Source organism: Vombatus ursinus, unplaced genomic scaffold (assembly GCF_900497805.2).
Source record: "Vombatus ursinus unplaced genomic scaffold, bare-nosed wombat genome assembly UNPS02014864.1, whole genome shotgun sequence".
NCBI lineage: Eukaryota > Metazoa > Chordata > Mammalia > Diprotodontia > Vombatidae > Vombatus > Vombatus ursinus.
This window is the reverse complement of record NW_020954642.1, coordinates 12,646,335-12,663,087: the sequence shown is the minus strand read 5'-3', so window position 1 is coordinate 12,663,087 and position 16,753 is coordinate 12,646,335. Positions and strand designations below refer to the sequence as shown.

General features: G+C 35.7%; 1 pseudogene; it reads left to right on the top strand.

The window, feature by feature from the left end:
- Nucleotides 1-4,474: 4,474 nt before the first annotated feature.
- On the top strand, nt 4,475-5,495 carry LOC114027873 (annotated as a pseudogene).
- The last annotated feature ends 11,258 nt before the right edge of the window (nt 5,496-16,753 follow it).

Here is a 16,753-nt window from a genome sequence, read left to right as displayed (position 1 = left end):
AAAGGTCAAGTGACTTGCCCAGGATTACACAGCTAGGAAGTGTCTGAGGTCTGATTTAAATTAAAGTATGTCTTACTCCAGATCCAGCACTAGGTACCTAATCAATATCAATAGTTTTAGATTAATATCTACTCTCTAGAGCATTCTATATCCTCTCTTTATTTTCAGGGCAGTTAAAACTCTACATCTTCATGATGGCTTCTACCTAGAAGTGATAAGCCCCTCCTTTGTTCTCAAATAACATTGTACTTCTCTGATAGCTTTTCATTCTATATTATCAATGGTGTTCATCTGTGTAATTCTTATATTCATCAATTAGATTGGAAGCCCCTGTAGAAAGCAAGTAATTGCTTATTTATATTTGTAAATACCCCAATGATGAGTTGAATGCATTGAATTTTGTTGTGCTTGTAAGGCAAAAGGGTTTAAGGCAAATATGAAGGTTCTTGGCATCAGAAAGCCTGGAATCAGAAAATTCTGGAATGAGAAAGGGGTTTCTGTCCTAGGTGAGATACTTGTTACCTGTGCTACTTGTGTTCCTAGAATTCTGACCATAGGGGCTGGGGTAGGGGCAGGGTGAAGAGGGAGGGAGGGAGGGAAAATGCTGTCATGTTCATCACAGAGAAACTTACGTGGTTTAGTGAACAATACAAAATATAAGACTATAGTGAAATACTTATGCAAGCAACCAAGCAAAAAAGGTACAACATGTGTGTACAGGTTTCCCTCACTGCCATCCCAGGTCTTCATTTTGCCATTGTAGAGAGAGTAGAATCCTAGGATGCCATATCCAGTGAGGCATCTGATAGATTCTTGATAGTCAGGCAATGTTAGGGGATTGTGAGCTTTATAATGGGGCAGAAAAAATGGATTGAATTCTCTAATTGAAAGTGAGTAAACTCCAGCTACCCTAGAATACTCCAACAGAAAGAGATCAAATGAACTTAAACAGAATTCTTGGTAGAATGCCTTTGTAGTCAGTGTATACTGCTCATGGACATTTATTGATTACTGTAGCTAGCTCAATCTGCACATCTGTTACCCATCCACCCCCCAATTCAACCCCCACATTTTCCCACCCTTCTGGGTAAAGAGGGATGATTTAATCTGCCTATGTGGCTAACTGTGTGACCTTAGAGAGATGACAATTTCTTTTAGCTTAAATATAAGAAGTTATAATACTCACTGTCCTAACTCTTAGGTTTGCTTTTATAAAAGCAATTTTGTAAACATTAATGCATGGAATAACTGGGAGAAATTGCTATTAACAAATATATAGGATGCAGCTATTGGCCTTTATTTACGGAAAATGAGGAAACATATGCAAGATCAAAAGACCCAATTTTTTCCTAGTTTAGATTCAAGCATGTTTAAATGCTTTCTTCTCTTTGATGTTGGAATGTGGATCAAGGTGGTATCTGCCACTTCTTTGTAATCACTTGTGCTGCAGAAAAGGGAAAAAAATAAATTAAAAATCTACACCTTGTTGACTAGAGAAGGGTAAGACTGGTAGTTGCAGTGGAAAAGCATTATGTCTCCCTAAATCCAAGACTTGAAACATATCCATATAGTGATGTATGATAGACAGGTGACATTATGCTTCTTGTGCTTCTTTGGCATTGGTATTTCTAAGGGCTCTATCATAGGGCACCTTCTCTTGTTAAAAAAAGTATTTTCTTAGAAACCTTATTAACTTCCATAAGTTTGGCTATCATGTCTATGCAGGTATTCCCATATCAATACATTTAACCATATTATATGTTCAACTTTCTACTGAGCTCAAATTACACATCATCATCATCTGTCTACAAAATATTTTCTGCATGTCCTATAGACATTGCAACCTCAATATGTTTCACCTTATTAATGCTTCCCTTTCTACGAACTACCCTATTTCCATTGAGACTTTCCACTATTCTTTAAATTGCTCCAGTTCTTAGACTTAGAATCATTCTTGACTTTCTCATATCTTATCTTGTACAGCCCCTCATTTATTGAGTCTTGTTGACTCTGCCTCCATAGTTTCATTCATTTGATTTCCCTTCGGTCTACTCAAAATTATCGTCGCTTCTTGCCTGGCTAATTAAACTAGTTTCTAGTTCCTTTCTCTCTCACTTCTGCATTCTATCCTTCAAATGGCTGCCAAAATTATCTTCTAAAGACAGAGCTGACCAAGGCATTCACTGCTCAGAAATTTTCAGTGGTTTCTCATTGCCTGTAGGACAAAATGAAAAATGCTTAGCCAAATATTTGAGGCTCTCTAAAATTTGAAATGCATACTTTCTTCAGTCTTATTAAATATTATTCTAATTTATACTGTAGACCATCTGGACTATTAATCATTCTTTAATGCTGATACTCCATCTTCTGATTCTGAGCAAGCTATTATCACTATCTGGAGTACACTTTTGACTTCCTTCCAAACTCAAGTAAAGTATCATGAAGCCTTTTCAGATCTCTACAATTGTTGATAATTTTGCCCTTCCATATTGTGTCTTCACAATATGGTAACTTCCTTGGAAAATAAAATGTAACTTTCTAGATGTTCTTGTCTTCCTATTGCCAGAGTTTAACTTAGCTTAGTAATTTTGACATAATAGGCATGTGATGCTTGCTGAATTTAATTATATAGGTGTTTGCAGCCACTGTGTATACATATATCCATATACAAACATGTATATCCAAACTTAGAATAGAATTGTGTGATTTCAGAATTGTAAGAACGCTTAGCAAATTTCTATTTAAATTGTGCCACATTAATGATATGTTAATGGGCTCTTCCTGAGAGATTAAAAAAAAAAACTTGTTGAAATCTATGAAATCTACAGATGGAGTTAGTGGTAAGAGTAAAGATTCAAATCTCTGTCTTTTGATTAATATTCTTACCACCACATTGCACTGATTTTAAAATAACCCATCAAATTTGTATAGCACTAGACTTTTCAAATTTTGATGAAATGATTTAATTTTTGAGGCTAGCCATATTGCATAGGATGGTTAGTATTTAGTAGTTTCACTTTATTATTACAACAAACATCAATAACAACAAAATGGAAGTTGAGAGAAATGAAATTATTTAACTAAAGTCCCAAGGTTAATAAGTGTGAGAGTTCAGACTAAGACCTGGTTCATTGTCTCCTGAGCCTTACCTCTTTTCCTTCACCTCACTGCAGGCAGGTAAAAGGTGCTTAATAAATCTTATTGATTGATTGCTTGATTAAGGGAAAATAATCACCCATCTTAAATGATAACTGTATTATGAAACTTTTTTTTTCTTTAAAAAACTTATCAGGTCCTTGAGGATAGTAATTGAACTAAGATAGAGTTGAACACATCTAAGAATCAATATATTTTACAGTGTAGCTGGAAAAGTTTATATAAAACATTAATATGGATGTCATGAGCCCAACCAAATCAGTTTTCCAAGGTTCCTTCTAGCTCTGACATCTATGATCCTGTAATCTACTGTTTCCAATGAAAAGCCCTATTTCATTTATAAAGCATAGTGTTAAATAATATTTGGAAGTATATATGTCTGTTTTCTTTCAACTTAATTATAAAAATTATTCTTAGACCAAAGTAATCTATTTTTTCATAATAAATTCGGCCTTTAAAAAATACTGTGACCCATAAACACATGGTTTACTTTCTGAAGAATTTAAATAACTGGTGCACCTGTGTGTATGTGTATTTATGTGTGTGTTGTACATACACCATAAATATATCTTAGACAGAAATTGCATATACACAATGAGTTGGACCCAGAATTAAATAGGAGAAAGAAAGAGGATTGTATTTTCTTTGCAAAATTTCAATGTTGTTTTAATAACCTAAATCTTCTCTCTGAAACAAAACGCTATCTTTTTTTTTTTAAGCAACAATATTTTACTAGTGTTGCCGTATTGCTGCAAGATGTGGAATACATCAGTCTCTAAAGATCTGAAATTGAGAAACATTAAAGGGCAATGGAGAATCATGTAATAAGTAAGAAGAGACTGTAACACATCAAAAACAAGAAATTAAAATGGAAAATCAGAGTACAGGATTGTTTTTTAATATAAAAGTAAAATAGATGTACTAGCCATGTGGCAAGAGGGGAGAATAGCTAGGGGGAATACTGTATGCTTCATCAGTGTCCTCATTATGTCAGGAAAAAGCAAGAAAGATCAATAGTAGGTTGAGAGAGTGGGCCTCCTATGGCTAGCTGATTGCAGGATGTAGGCAAGAGCCACACAAGATGGGAAGGCGCAGATAGGTAGTGTTATGAGGGAGAGGAGGGAATGCCCACATTTATGAGATCACTGACCTATTCAAGAAATAAAAATGTAGGAGGAGGAGGAAGCCATGGTGGAAGCTGTGTTGATCCAGCAAAACAGCAAGCTGAGCCAACCAGGCTCCAGGACCTGTCTGAGCACTGCCTTCCTCTCACCCTCCATGAGCTGGTGCGCCACACCAGCCCCCTGGCCCAGTGTCAATGGAAATTATGGACTGGCCTTCAACCTGGCCCATCAGCAGAGCAGGCAAGCAGACTGGTCATTAGCTTCAGAGCAATATGAAGAGGCCATTTTGTGTTACCAGAAGCCAGCTGCCTATTTTTCTGAAGTCAAGAACCTGACACAGTTGGAGCAGGCTCAGTTATCATTGGAATCAAAAAGGAATGGGCACAAGAAGCCACTCTTGCTTATTCAGGAGAGGTGGAAAAGGGTAAAGAGGGAGGAAAGGTGGAAATCCTAGTAGACTCCCGACAGAACCTTCATCTTCCTACATTGAGCAAGCCATAGGTAGAGGATGGATCTGAGGGCCAAAGTGTGCCTAGGTCTCAGCTGCTTAGACCAGCACCAGTGCCAGGGGTCTTCAACAAGGGCCCAGACACTTTACTTTTTCTTCTTCCAAAGAGGAAAGACCAGGGGCAGCTAGGTGTTGCAGTGGATAGAGCACAGGCCCTGAAGTCAGGAGGACCTGACTTCAAATCTGGCCTCAGACCGAACACTTGGCACTTACTAGCTGTGTGACTCTGGGTAAGCCACTTAACCCCAATTGCCTAAAAATTAAAACAAAATAAAATTAAGAAGAGGAAACACCCAACAGAACCACATTCTTGCAAGAAATTCCCAAAAGATGACAAAACTACAATACAACAGTGGGCAACCGAAATTGCTGATTTGAAAGCAACACATAGAGTTTCTTGCGGCTGATGATGAAAGGTTGAGAAGAGAAAAAAGCAGCTCCATGATGAAAAGGTCAGGCTTCAGAAGGCTACACTCAAAAATGAATTAGACATAAATGCTGACTTAGTAGAAAAATCTGAATTATGGAGCCTGTCTCACCCTTTAGAGACTGCTTCAGCCTCTTCTTCATGGAAGCAATTTGCAACAAATACAAGGAAAGCCAAAGACATTCTTATCCCCAAACTTCCTCCCTTGAACTTTCCATCCTCAGAGTTCTTGATTCTGGAGCTCCCTGAAATTACTTTAAAAGGACTTATGAATAGTTAAATGGAAGGTCACAAGGTGGTTAAAACAGTGGTGGCAGGGGAGAGGAAATCATACAGGTAAAACATCAAAAAGGAAAAAACATGTGATGGGGAATGATGGGGTATGGGCCCAAGCAGAGACATTTGCCCCTCACCCCAAAAAGAATTTGGGTCTTATTTGTCGCCAGGCCCTGGAAAACCCTTAAACTTTCTTTGACCTCACTTTGGTCTCAAACAGTTACCTGAGGCTATCTTCCACTCATCTGCTCTTTCCTTATTGACTCTCCCTATCTCCCTTTGAAAATCTAATGAAGCTTAGTCTTTGATCCTAGTCCCACCTTTGATCTTATCCAGACCCCATTCAAACCTCTTCCTTCCAGTTCCTTCATCATCTATTCCCATTGTCTATTCAAACTCCCAGACATTCCCATTGGAACTCTCCCTAAACTCACCCCAGCTTCAGGATCTCTCTCCCAGCCCCTCCTCCAAACAACCAAAATTATTTGAGTGTGTATAAGATACATGCTGGCCCTCATTTAAATGCTGAGGTTTCCTCATGCCTGCTTGTCCTTACAGGCATCACTAATGTTCAGATTCCTTAAGAGTCTGGTTTGTATGACTCATCCCTAATAAAACTCTTTCTCTGGCTGAAAGAAGAGTTGGGTCAAATTCATTTGGGCAAAGCCCACTGTGCCATGATTTTGGGGTCCCAGAACCCCAAGAATCTAGACCTCATCACCATGAAGCTAGGGATTATCTGGTCCAGGTGAAAAGCAACCAGACTGATCAAAGGAGGAGAAGAGACCTGGCCAGGACATAGAGAAAGGTCACCGTGAAGCATACAGCATAGTGGAGGAATTGTCCATGGCTGAAGAAGCTGTAGGTGGCAAATGCTAACTGATGGGGTATAGGCCCTGGAAACCAATCATCCCCCAACTTTCTCTGAAATCTCTCACATGGCTGAGTCTCTGGCATTTGCCTGAGGCTATAACCTTCTAGACTGGCCTTTCATTGAGGCCTCTGCCCCAACCTCCAATTCTCTGTTACCTCTAAAGTAGCCCAGCTTTCATTGTCTGGATGGTTCCAAGTCATTTCCCACACTTAATTCCTTCTAGACCCCTTCCACCCAGCCTAGGTCCCTGGTGTTCACCTGGGGCACCTGGTCCTTCCTGGTACCTCCCAGTCACCCCAGCCTACTGTCTACTGCGGTCCAGATCTTCCCACAGTTCTTTTTCCTACAAAAAGAGTTAATCACATCAACCAAGGGGCAGATTCTTAGAATCTCCCCCACTCTGACAAGTGTTCTAATAAACCTTGTAATTGGCTGAAGGAAGGCTTGGGTCAAATTCATTAGAGGCAGGACCTGCATTCCTTGTCCTTGAATTTCAGGGTTTCTAATACCCCTCAACCTCAATATAACCTCTCAAGGATCTGTTTCTTTAAATTTAAACCAAATGGCTACCCAGAATATTGTTTTTCAAGCAACAATTGTTTTCCTTTCTTAACTTCAGAGTTATGCTATATGTAATAATTAATCTATAATGCCATAAAGCATAGTGCAAAATCAAATTAATACAGGATTCCCAAAGGTGACCTTGTATTAGAAAGATGTTTTCTATCATGCATTAACTGCATGCATTTTGTTCTGCACAATTTATTAATTCTAATGAGGCATGTCAGTTACATGCCTGCTAGATGATCCCACATGTGCCACACTTTGCATTACTCTTAACATGATGTTAACCTTAAAACTGTCAGCAGAAATGCTTAAATTTCCACTATATGAAGAAATGGACCAAATTATTAGCTCTGTTTTTTTAATTATCAGTTTACATAATTAATCAGGTTTCATCATAAGTTTTAACTTTCTGTTTCCTGTATTAAAATTCTACGTATCATTTTAAAATGCCCAAGGAATTATCCCTTCATTTTGAATGGTGCATGAATGGAACTAATGCTAGTTAGCAGTATTTGATTGCAAGAAATCAATAAAATAATTGTATTTTTTAAAAAAAGAAAAAATGTATAGTTTCCCTTTCTTTATCATCCCCTCCTTCTCTTAGAGATACAGTATTGCCCAGTGGAGAGGACACTGATCTTAGAACTAGAAATTAGAGTTTTTTAAACTTACTATTTGGGTAAGCTTGGACAAGTCATTTTACTTTGATAAGCTTTCATTTTCTTTCACTTGTAAAATGCAAATAATGTTAATAACAACTTTCTCAGGTTTATGTGGAACATACTTTGTGAATGAAATGAGACAATATTTGTTAAAAGACTTTGGCCCAGTTTTTGGCACATATAGGTACTAAATAAGTGCTATTTCTACCTTTCTTTTCTCTTTCCTCTTGTAAATTGTTATGCTACAGAAAAATCATCATCATCATCATCACCATCTTCTTCCCTTTCCCCTAACCCCTGCTCCCCTTGTTCTTGTTCTTGTTTCTGTTCTTGTTCTTCTTGTTCTTGTTCTTGTTCTTGTTCTTCTTCTTCTTCTTCTTCTACTTCTTCTAAAGCATTTTGATTTTTTGAGAATCAAAATCTTTAAAATGAGAAACCAATTTGGTAATTTCTCTAATATCCTTAAACCTATTTAAATGATGTTAATGTTTTTAGCTTCTAATCAACACCAATCTTTCTGCTCTTAGACCTCACATTAAGCTTTGTTTAAACCTTCATCTTTTATTTTCTATTATAGTTATGTATAAGAGAGGAAAAAGTAGACAAAAGACTATTCTTCATTGCCAATGGAGAGTAATCAGCTTGGGAAAATATCTGTGTGAGGCAATAATATACTGTAGGTATAAAATCAAAGGGGAGGATGCCATAACCTATGGCAGAAGTGGTCCTTAGAGATTATCTGGTTCAAATTCATCCATACTTCACATGAGGGAACTGAGGCCCAAAAAGATTAAATGATTTAGTCAAGTCATATGGCCAATAAGTAGAAGATAAAAGATTCAAAATAGATTCTCTGACTCCAGAGTTAGGGGTCTTGCCACTATACTACAGACCATTTTTGAAATTCAAATCCCAAACATCAATCAACAAGCATTTATGAAAAGATTGCTCTGTTACAGGCACTATACTAGGTACTGTGAACGCAAAGGTTAGGGGCAATGTGGTTATTTGTTCACCTCCTTGACAAGTCAATAAACCTGTTCTGTAGGAGTCTGAGAGTTATAGATGTCTGGTATCTGTTTTATTTTGTCATAGAATTACATGTTAGACATCTGGGTAGTGCAGTGGAGAGAATGCTGGGTCTGAAATCAGGAATCCTGACCTCCAATTCAACCTCAGTCATTTACTAGATTTCCACCTTAAGCAATACACTTACTATTTTTTTTTACTTCAATTCCCTCAATTGCAAAATAAGGTTAATAATAGCATCTATGTCTTAGGTTTCTTGTGAGAAGAAAAATGAAATATGTGTATAGTGCTTAGCACAGATTCTCACACATAGCAGATGTTCTATAAATGGCCATTCCCTCCCCCCTCTGACTTCCTTTCTAGATAATTGTCACAAAGGCATCTTTTGCCTTTATTTGAATCCCCAGATTTTAGCATGGTGTCTGGCATATAATAGGTGCTTAAAATGGATTGACACTATGTAATTGATATGATACTTATGGGAATGTTGGCAGGGAATGATTTTTTTTTCAGGGAAGTTGAACAAAAGTCACTAGCTTTATGAGCCTTATCAATCTTGGTCCTAGAATAATTAATATGTTCTGTGATTAGCATGATGGGAGATTAAAGGAATTGAAAGGAACTTTCTCAATATAAACCCTGGGTACTTAATTTTTTGTGGGTGTAAATGTGTGTGTGTATTTGTCCATATTGGTGTCTGCATGTAATTTGACTACTTTGGCAATCTGATGAAGCTTATAGTCTCCTTTGAGTAATGCACTTAAATGTACAAAATAAATTGTATTTGATTTTTTAAATGTTTACTAATTTTTTCTATTTCTTACATCACTTTAGTTATTCTAAGTATTCTCCCTCCCATATTTTTGTAGAGGAAAAAAGTTAGAAAAAGTAATTAACAATAAGTTGAAAAATATGAAAATATGTACAATGTGTAATACTTGTGGACCTCCCACCTCCACGAAAGCATAGGTTGAGAGTATCTTCTCAACTTTATTCATTTAAGGTTTTCTTGATATTTATGATTTTGCTGCCTTTACTTTTGATATTTTGTACAGTTCTTTTCATTTACATTATTATAATCATTGTATATGTTGTTTTCTTGGCTCTGCTTCAGTCTGAATCAATTTATGTAGATTTTTCATTGCTTTTCTGTATTCATGACATTTATTTTTTTACAACACAGAAATATTTCATTACATCCATGTATCACAATTTATTTAGCCATTCACTAAATGATAGGCTTCTGCTCCTCCCCACCCAATTCTTAGCTATCATAAAAAGTACTGCTAATTATATGCTCTTTCAAAAGTACCCTTTGAAAACCAGACAGATACATGCATACTTACACACATACACATACATATATGTGTGTATCTATATCTATAGGTATGTATTGGATTCTGGATTTAGAATGCCTACTCTAAGCTAAGTAACAGAATGGGCTCAAGGAATAGAGGGCCAGTGAGTACCAAAGGAGGAATAGGGTTGGATTTTATATTAAGCTGATAGCTTCTGCTGATTATAATTTGGGTACTTAAAATATATAAGAGTGAGATAGCTATGTAATAGAAGAGTTCAAGGGGACAAAATATAAATCATATTGTACTGTCAAAAAAGCATAATTTTCAAAGGTAGTAGAAGAGTGTTCATTTAGACAGTCATGTACCCTACTGGAAATCATCTCAGGATTATTAATTGGAAACAGATAGGCATACACTCATGTATAATATTATGTGTATATGTATATATCTGTGTGTATACACACATATATGTATGCATATATGCATGTATTCCCTATGTACCCATATTACTAGCCATGTGTGTACTCATCATATGCACTGATTTGACAACCAGAGATTTTGTATGACCACGTCAGAAGAGATGTGTTGTCAGACATAACAATGACTCAAAGATCCTAGCTTATTATGATTTAACAACTGCTTTCTATAAAACAAAAATTATGAGATTGGTAGCACAAAGATTACTGCCTCATTTTACATATCAGAAAAACTGAGGGCAATAAAAGCTGAATGACATCCATGCCCACATAGTTAACTTGTAAGTATCAGTATTAGAATTTTAACTTGGGTATCTTGAGTCATGAAATGAGCAAAGATAAAGAGTTAGGAGAGATTCTGAGATATGTGTGTACTCACACATATATATGTATACATGTATGTGTGCATATGTACATATATACACACATACACATATATAATATATACAACGTATGCACATACACACATATGATAGTAAATTTAATTAGAATTTTGAAGAAAACAAAAGGCAAGTGTATGAGCATTTTATATTTCTTTCAACATACCAAACTGACCAGCACATATTTAGTAGGCATTATTAGGTATTAGTTGGTATTATTAGCATTGTTTTTGTTGTTGTTAATTCATGAAAGAAAAAGTTCGAAGAAAATACTGAAAATTTGCTCAGAAAGAAAAAAACCTGAAGCATTAAAAGAGAAATAAATCAATTCTTCCCAATCCAGGTACATTCCTATGTGGCTTGTTTATTTTTCATAATGAACAGCAATATTAAATAGAAGACAATGACTTATCCTATAAAGACCTTATCCTTAAATGATCAGTCATGCTAATAGGTCCTCTTGGCTTATAAGTAGTCAAAATATTTAGCCTTCCCTACGATCACCTGATCTTCCAAATTACCTATATTTTAGAATGCTATTAAGTTGATTTCTCCTGGAAAATACTATTTCAATCTTCTAGTGCCTCACTGATGAAAAATATCTAGGTCTGTAGAATGGCTTGAAGTTTCTGCTGAATGATTCAATGGTAGCAAATTAAACAGTTGGACACTATTTCAATCTGTTCAGACTTGATTATGTAAAAATAGTACCATATGGCATCTTGAATTTCTTCAGGCAGGATGCATCCATTTGGTGCTTAAAGGCTCAGGTAACTTTGAGCCAGGAGAACGAGATCACTGCAAGTGCCTACAGGTTTAGATTCTGTCAAAGAGTGGTCATGCTGTTTTGAACCAAATTAAGAGTGAAGAGCTTTCTCAGTCTTTGATAAAGGCTCAAGCTGCAAAGATTTCTGGAAATGGGAAGAATTTTCAATAGTGGAAGAGGGAAATCTGTGTATTGTGATAGGGAGATACTGAAGAAAAGAAAAAAAAAACATGAAGTGAAAAAATTTATTATCCTGGCATTCAAAGCCCTTCTCAGTAAGGCCTCATCTTACCTTTTCAGAACTCTCAGCTTGTTCATTATCTTAGTTCACTATTTCATTCTCTGCACAGTAGTCACAATCAACAAATTGCCATCTTCAATACAAACCCATTTCCTAATTATTTTTGCTCAGTCTGTGACCTGTCCTTATAAAAGCCTACCTTCCTTTCCCTGTCTATTGAATTCTAACTCTTCTGTTAAAGCTAAAAAAAAAAAACACACTTTCTCCTGAAAGATTCATCATCCCCATAGGCAACATTAATGCCCATTAAAATTTATATGACAGGGGCAGCTAGGTGGTACAGCAGATAGAGCACCAGCCCTGGAGTCAGTAGAACCTGACTTCAAATCTGGTCTTAGACACTTGACAATTACCAGCTGTGTAACCCTGGGCAACTCAACCCCATTGCCTAGCCAAAATAAAAAAACAAAAACAAAAACAAAAACAAAACAGAACATCAAATGACACAGTTTTATACATTTATAAGAAATTTATATTATTTGATATTATGGTTATAATTCTTACCTGGCTCTTAGGATATAAGTTTAATGAGGTAAGAGATTGTATATTATGTTAATATGTTACCTTTACTGAGACCTAAAAAAATGATCTTTCATAATATGTGGTTAATAAAAATTTTTAACTTGAATTAATGAATGATAAGTTAGTCCAGGAGTATAGAACATATGTAGTCCTTCTGATCTCCAATGAAGTCTCTGTCACTGACAGCAGACTGGGATGTTGTGATTTGAAAAGCCTAAAGTCTGCCTTTTCCCCCATAAGATCTCTTATTCATGTGAGCTCATCTTAAAAAAAATATAAAAAAAAATTATCCATTGTCTCTTATGTCCATAAGTTCAGATGGGGCCCACTGAGGCGTGTTCTTCAAAGTATCTAGGGCTTCTTTTAAATAGGATAGAGGATTAAATGATTTTTATCATATAGACACATAATTCTAGTATGTACAGAGAAGAGGAAAAAAAAAGCAAGTGTTTATTAAGTACGAAATACATGTCAGGTACTATGCTAAGCATTAGGATTTAAAAAAAAAAAGAGGGTTCTGTCTTTAAGAAGCTTATATTGTAATAAGGAAAATAGTACATGAATAAATTGATACAACCAAAATATGTTTAAAGTATATGGCAGGGCAGAGCCAAGATGGAAGAATAGAGAAAACATTTACTGAACTCTGCAAGATTTCCCCCTAAAGAACTTTAAAATAACTCCTCAAATTGATTACTGGAGTGGAAAAGCCTGCAAAAGGTCAGAGTGAGACCTTCTTACAGCAAAAGACAACGTAGGATGTCAGAAAGAGAGATTTATGACATGGATCTCTCACATGGATGAGAGTTTCTATGGATCAAACACCAGTGGCAGCTCTAGGTTGTGGTGACAGAAGTTGCAGCAGATTTAGGGGCTATTGAGCCAGACACAAGAAGAGAACTTGGTAATGGGACATAAAGTGATTACAAGGTAGCCCTATGGTAGCATTGAATTCAGGATAGACATTGCCTATACTGACTTCTGGATCATAATTCCAGAGCAGAGAGGAGAACTTTTGCCTAAAAGGGAATGAGAGTGCTGAGGGGTAGTATCACATCTGGCACCAAAGGATCAGGGACCCTGAGGAACACTGTCATTTCCAGTCCCAAGGAAGGAGTGATCCTGATGATTACTATCAATTGAAATTCCAAGGGATAAGGAATTCTTCCTGGATAAGAACCAGAGTTCAGAACAAGACAACAGTAAATACACCTCTTCTAAGATCATACCACCTCGTAAGCACAGAAAACTTTTAACCCCCTGGAGCTAGCTCTGAAAGTAGCAATGTGAAAAAAGACTGAAGCTTGAGACATCGCCTTTCCCTCACACTGAGAAAAAAAAAGGGCAATATTAACATAAAGTTCCAAGTCAAAAAATAGGTTAGAAAAATGAGAAAAAAAAAGAATTTGAATCTGAAAGCCTCAAAGAAAAATGTGAATTAGACACAAGACTAACAATAATTCCTAGAGAGATTTTTTTTAAAGTCAAGATCAAATAAGAGAATTAGAAAATATAGACAAATAAATGAAAGCAAAGGGAGAAAGAAAGAAAATTATGAAAAGACAATAGCTTGGTAAAAAGGACAGGTAGGTGGCACCGGGATAGCAAAGTGACACAGTAGAGGAAGACTCATCTTCCTGAGTTCAAATATGGCTTCAGACATTTACTAGCTGTGTGACCCTGGGAAAGTTACTTAACCTATTTGTCTCAGTTTCTTGACCTGTAAGATAAACTGGATAAGGAAATGGCAAATCTCTTCAGTGTCTTTGTCAAGAAAATGACAAACAGGGTCATGAAGAATAAGACATGACTGAAATGAAAGAACAACAACAACAAAAAAAAAAGAGGCACATGAAATTACTGAAAAAAAGAAAATAACATATTAAAATATTGTCCAAATGTAAAAAGAGGTACAAAGCTATTCACTGTTGAAAATAGTTCTTTAAAAAGCAAAATTGGCCAATTGAAAGAAAAAAAAGGACTCTGAAAAAAATATAATTCCTTAAAAATTAGAATTTGACAAGTGGAAGCTTGTAGAATCTAAAAGACAGCAAGAAAAAATAAAACAGAGACAAAAAGAATGAAAAACTAGAAGACAATGTGAACTATCTCATCAGATACAAACAATTTACATAGAAAATAAATTGAAAAGAGATAATTTAAGAATTTTTGGATTGATTGAAAGCCATGATGAAAGAAAGAACCTAGACATTATATTTCAATAAATTATCAAATAAAATTACCCACATATCCTTAAACCAGAGAATAAAATAAACATTGAAAGAATCCACTAATCTCCTCCTCATGGACATTCCAGAATGAAAACTCAGAGAAATGTTATAGCTAAATACCAGAGCTGCCAGGTGAAAGAAAAAAAATAGAAGGAAACCAATCAAATACCATGGAGGCAGGCAGGATCACAGTAAATTTAGCAGCTACTTGAGAGAACTGAATTTTTTTCTATTGTAAAGATAATCAATTCTTAAATTAGGATTGTTTTTTTTCCTTTTATTTCCCCATTCAGGGACCAGGATCCTGTAGGCCAATCAGTCAGTTTCAGAAGCACATTGCTGATAAATAAGTTTGACAAAATCCTCTAAGTTAATGCTCTATGATTTTTGGCGGGATCCCACTCAACTAGAAGACCTTACTTCTGTTTAGAATATAAATAAAATCTAATCTAGGTGAATTCTTTTCTTTTTCTTATTAATTTATTTTGATTTATCAACAATCATTTTCATAAGCTTTTGAGTTTTAAATTTTTCTCCCCCTCCCTCCATCCATTCTTCTTGTCTCCCTCCCTCCCCAAGATGCCTCACAATCTGATACAGGCTATACATATACATTCCTATTAAACATATTTTCACATTAGTGATGTTGTAAGGAAGAATTAGTGCCAATGGGAGGAACCATCAGAAAGAGAAAACAAAACAAAACAAAACAGAGCAGAAGAAATGAAAAATACCAAATACTACTCTCTGATTTGCATTCAAACTCCATAAATCTTTCTTTGGATGTGGATAGCATTTTCCATCATAAAATCTTTGGAGATGTGTTAGATCCTTGCATTTCTGAGAAGGGCTAAGTCTATCAACATTAGTCATTATACAACGTTGCTGCTACTGTGTACAACATTCTCCTGGTTCTGCTCACTTCACTCAGCATCAATCCATACAAGTCTTTCCAGTTTTTTCTGAAGTCTGCCTGCTCATCATTTCTTATAGAACAGTAGTATTCTATTACATTCATATACCACAACTTATTTAGCCATTTCTCAATTGATGGGCATTCCCTCAATTTCCAATTCTTTGCTACCACAAAAAAAGCTGCTATAAATATTTTTGAATATGTGGGCCCTTTGCCCTTTTTATGATCTCTTTGGGATTAAAACCTAGAAGTGGTATTCCTGGGCAAAAGATATGCACAGTTTTATAACCCTTTGTGCATAGTTCCAAATTGTTCTCCAGAATGGTTGAATCACTTCAAAACTTGACTAACAGGTATTAGTGTTCCAATTTTCCAACATCATCTCCAACAGTTATCATTTTCCTGTTTTGTCTATTGGCTGATCTGATAGGTGTGATATGGCTATTTTGATTTGCATTTCTCTAATCAATAATGATTTAGAGCATTTTTTCATATAACTATAGATAACTTTAATTTTTTCAACTGAGAATTGCCTGTTCATATTCTCTGACCCATTATCAATTGGGGAATGACTTGTATTATTATAAACTTGACTTAATTCTCTATATATTTTAAAAATGAGGTCCTTATCAGAGAGACTAGTTGTAAAAGTTCTTTCCCAATTTTCTACCTTCCTTCTAATCTTCACTGCATTGGCTTTTGTTTGTGCAAAACCTTTTCAATTTAATGAAATCAAAATTATCCATTTTGCATTTTTTAATGTTCTCTATCTCCTGTTTGGTCATGAATTCTTCTGATCTCCATAAATCTGATAAGTAAACTATTCCTTGCTCTCTCAATTTGCTTACAGTATCAGCCTTTATATATAATTTATGAACCCATTTTGACTTGATTTTGGTATATGGAGTGAGATTTTGGTCTATGTCTAGTTTCTGCCATACTCTGTTCCAGTTTCCCAAGAAGTTTTTGTCAAATAATGAGTACTTATCTCAGAAGTTGGAGTCTTTCGATTTTTCAAATAGTAGATTACAATAGTCATTGACTACTATGTCTTGCATACCTAACTTATTCCACCGATCCACCACTCTATGTCTTAGCCAGTACCAAGTAGTTTTGATGATTGCTGCTTTATAATATGATTTAAGATCTGGAAAAGCTATGCCACCTTCTCCTGCATTTCTTTTCACTAGTTCCCTTGATATTCTGGACCTTTTATTATTCCAAATGAATCTTGTTA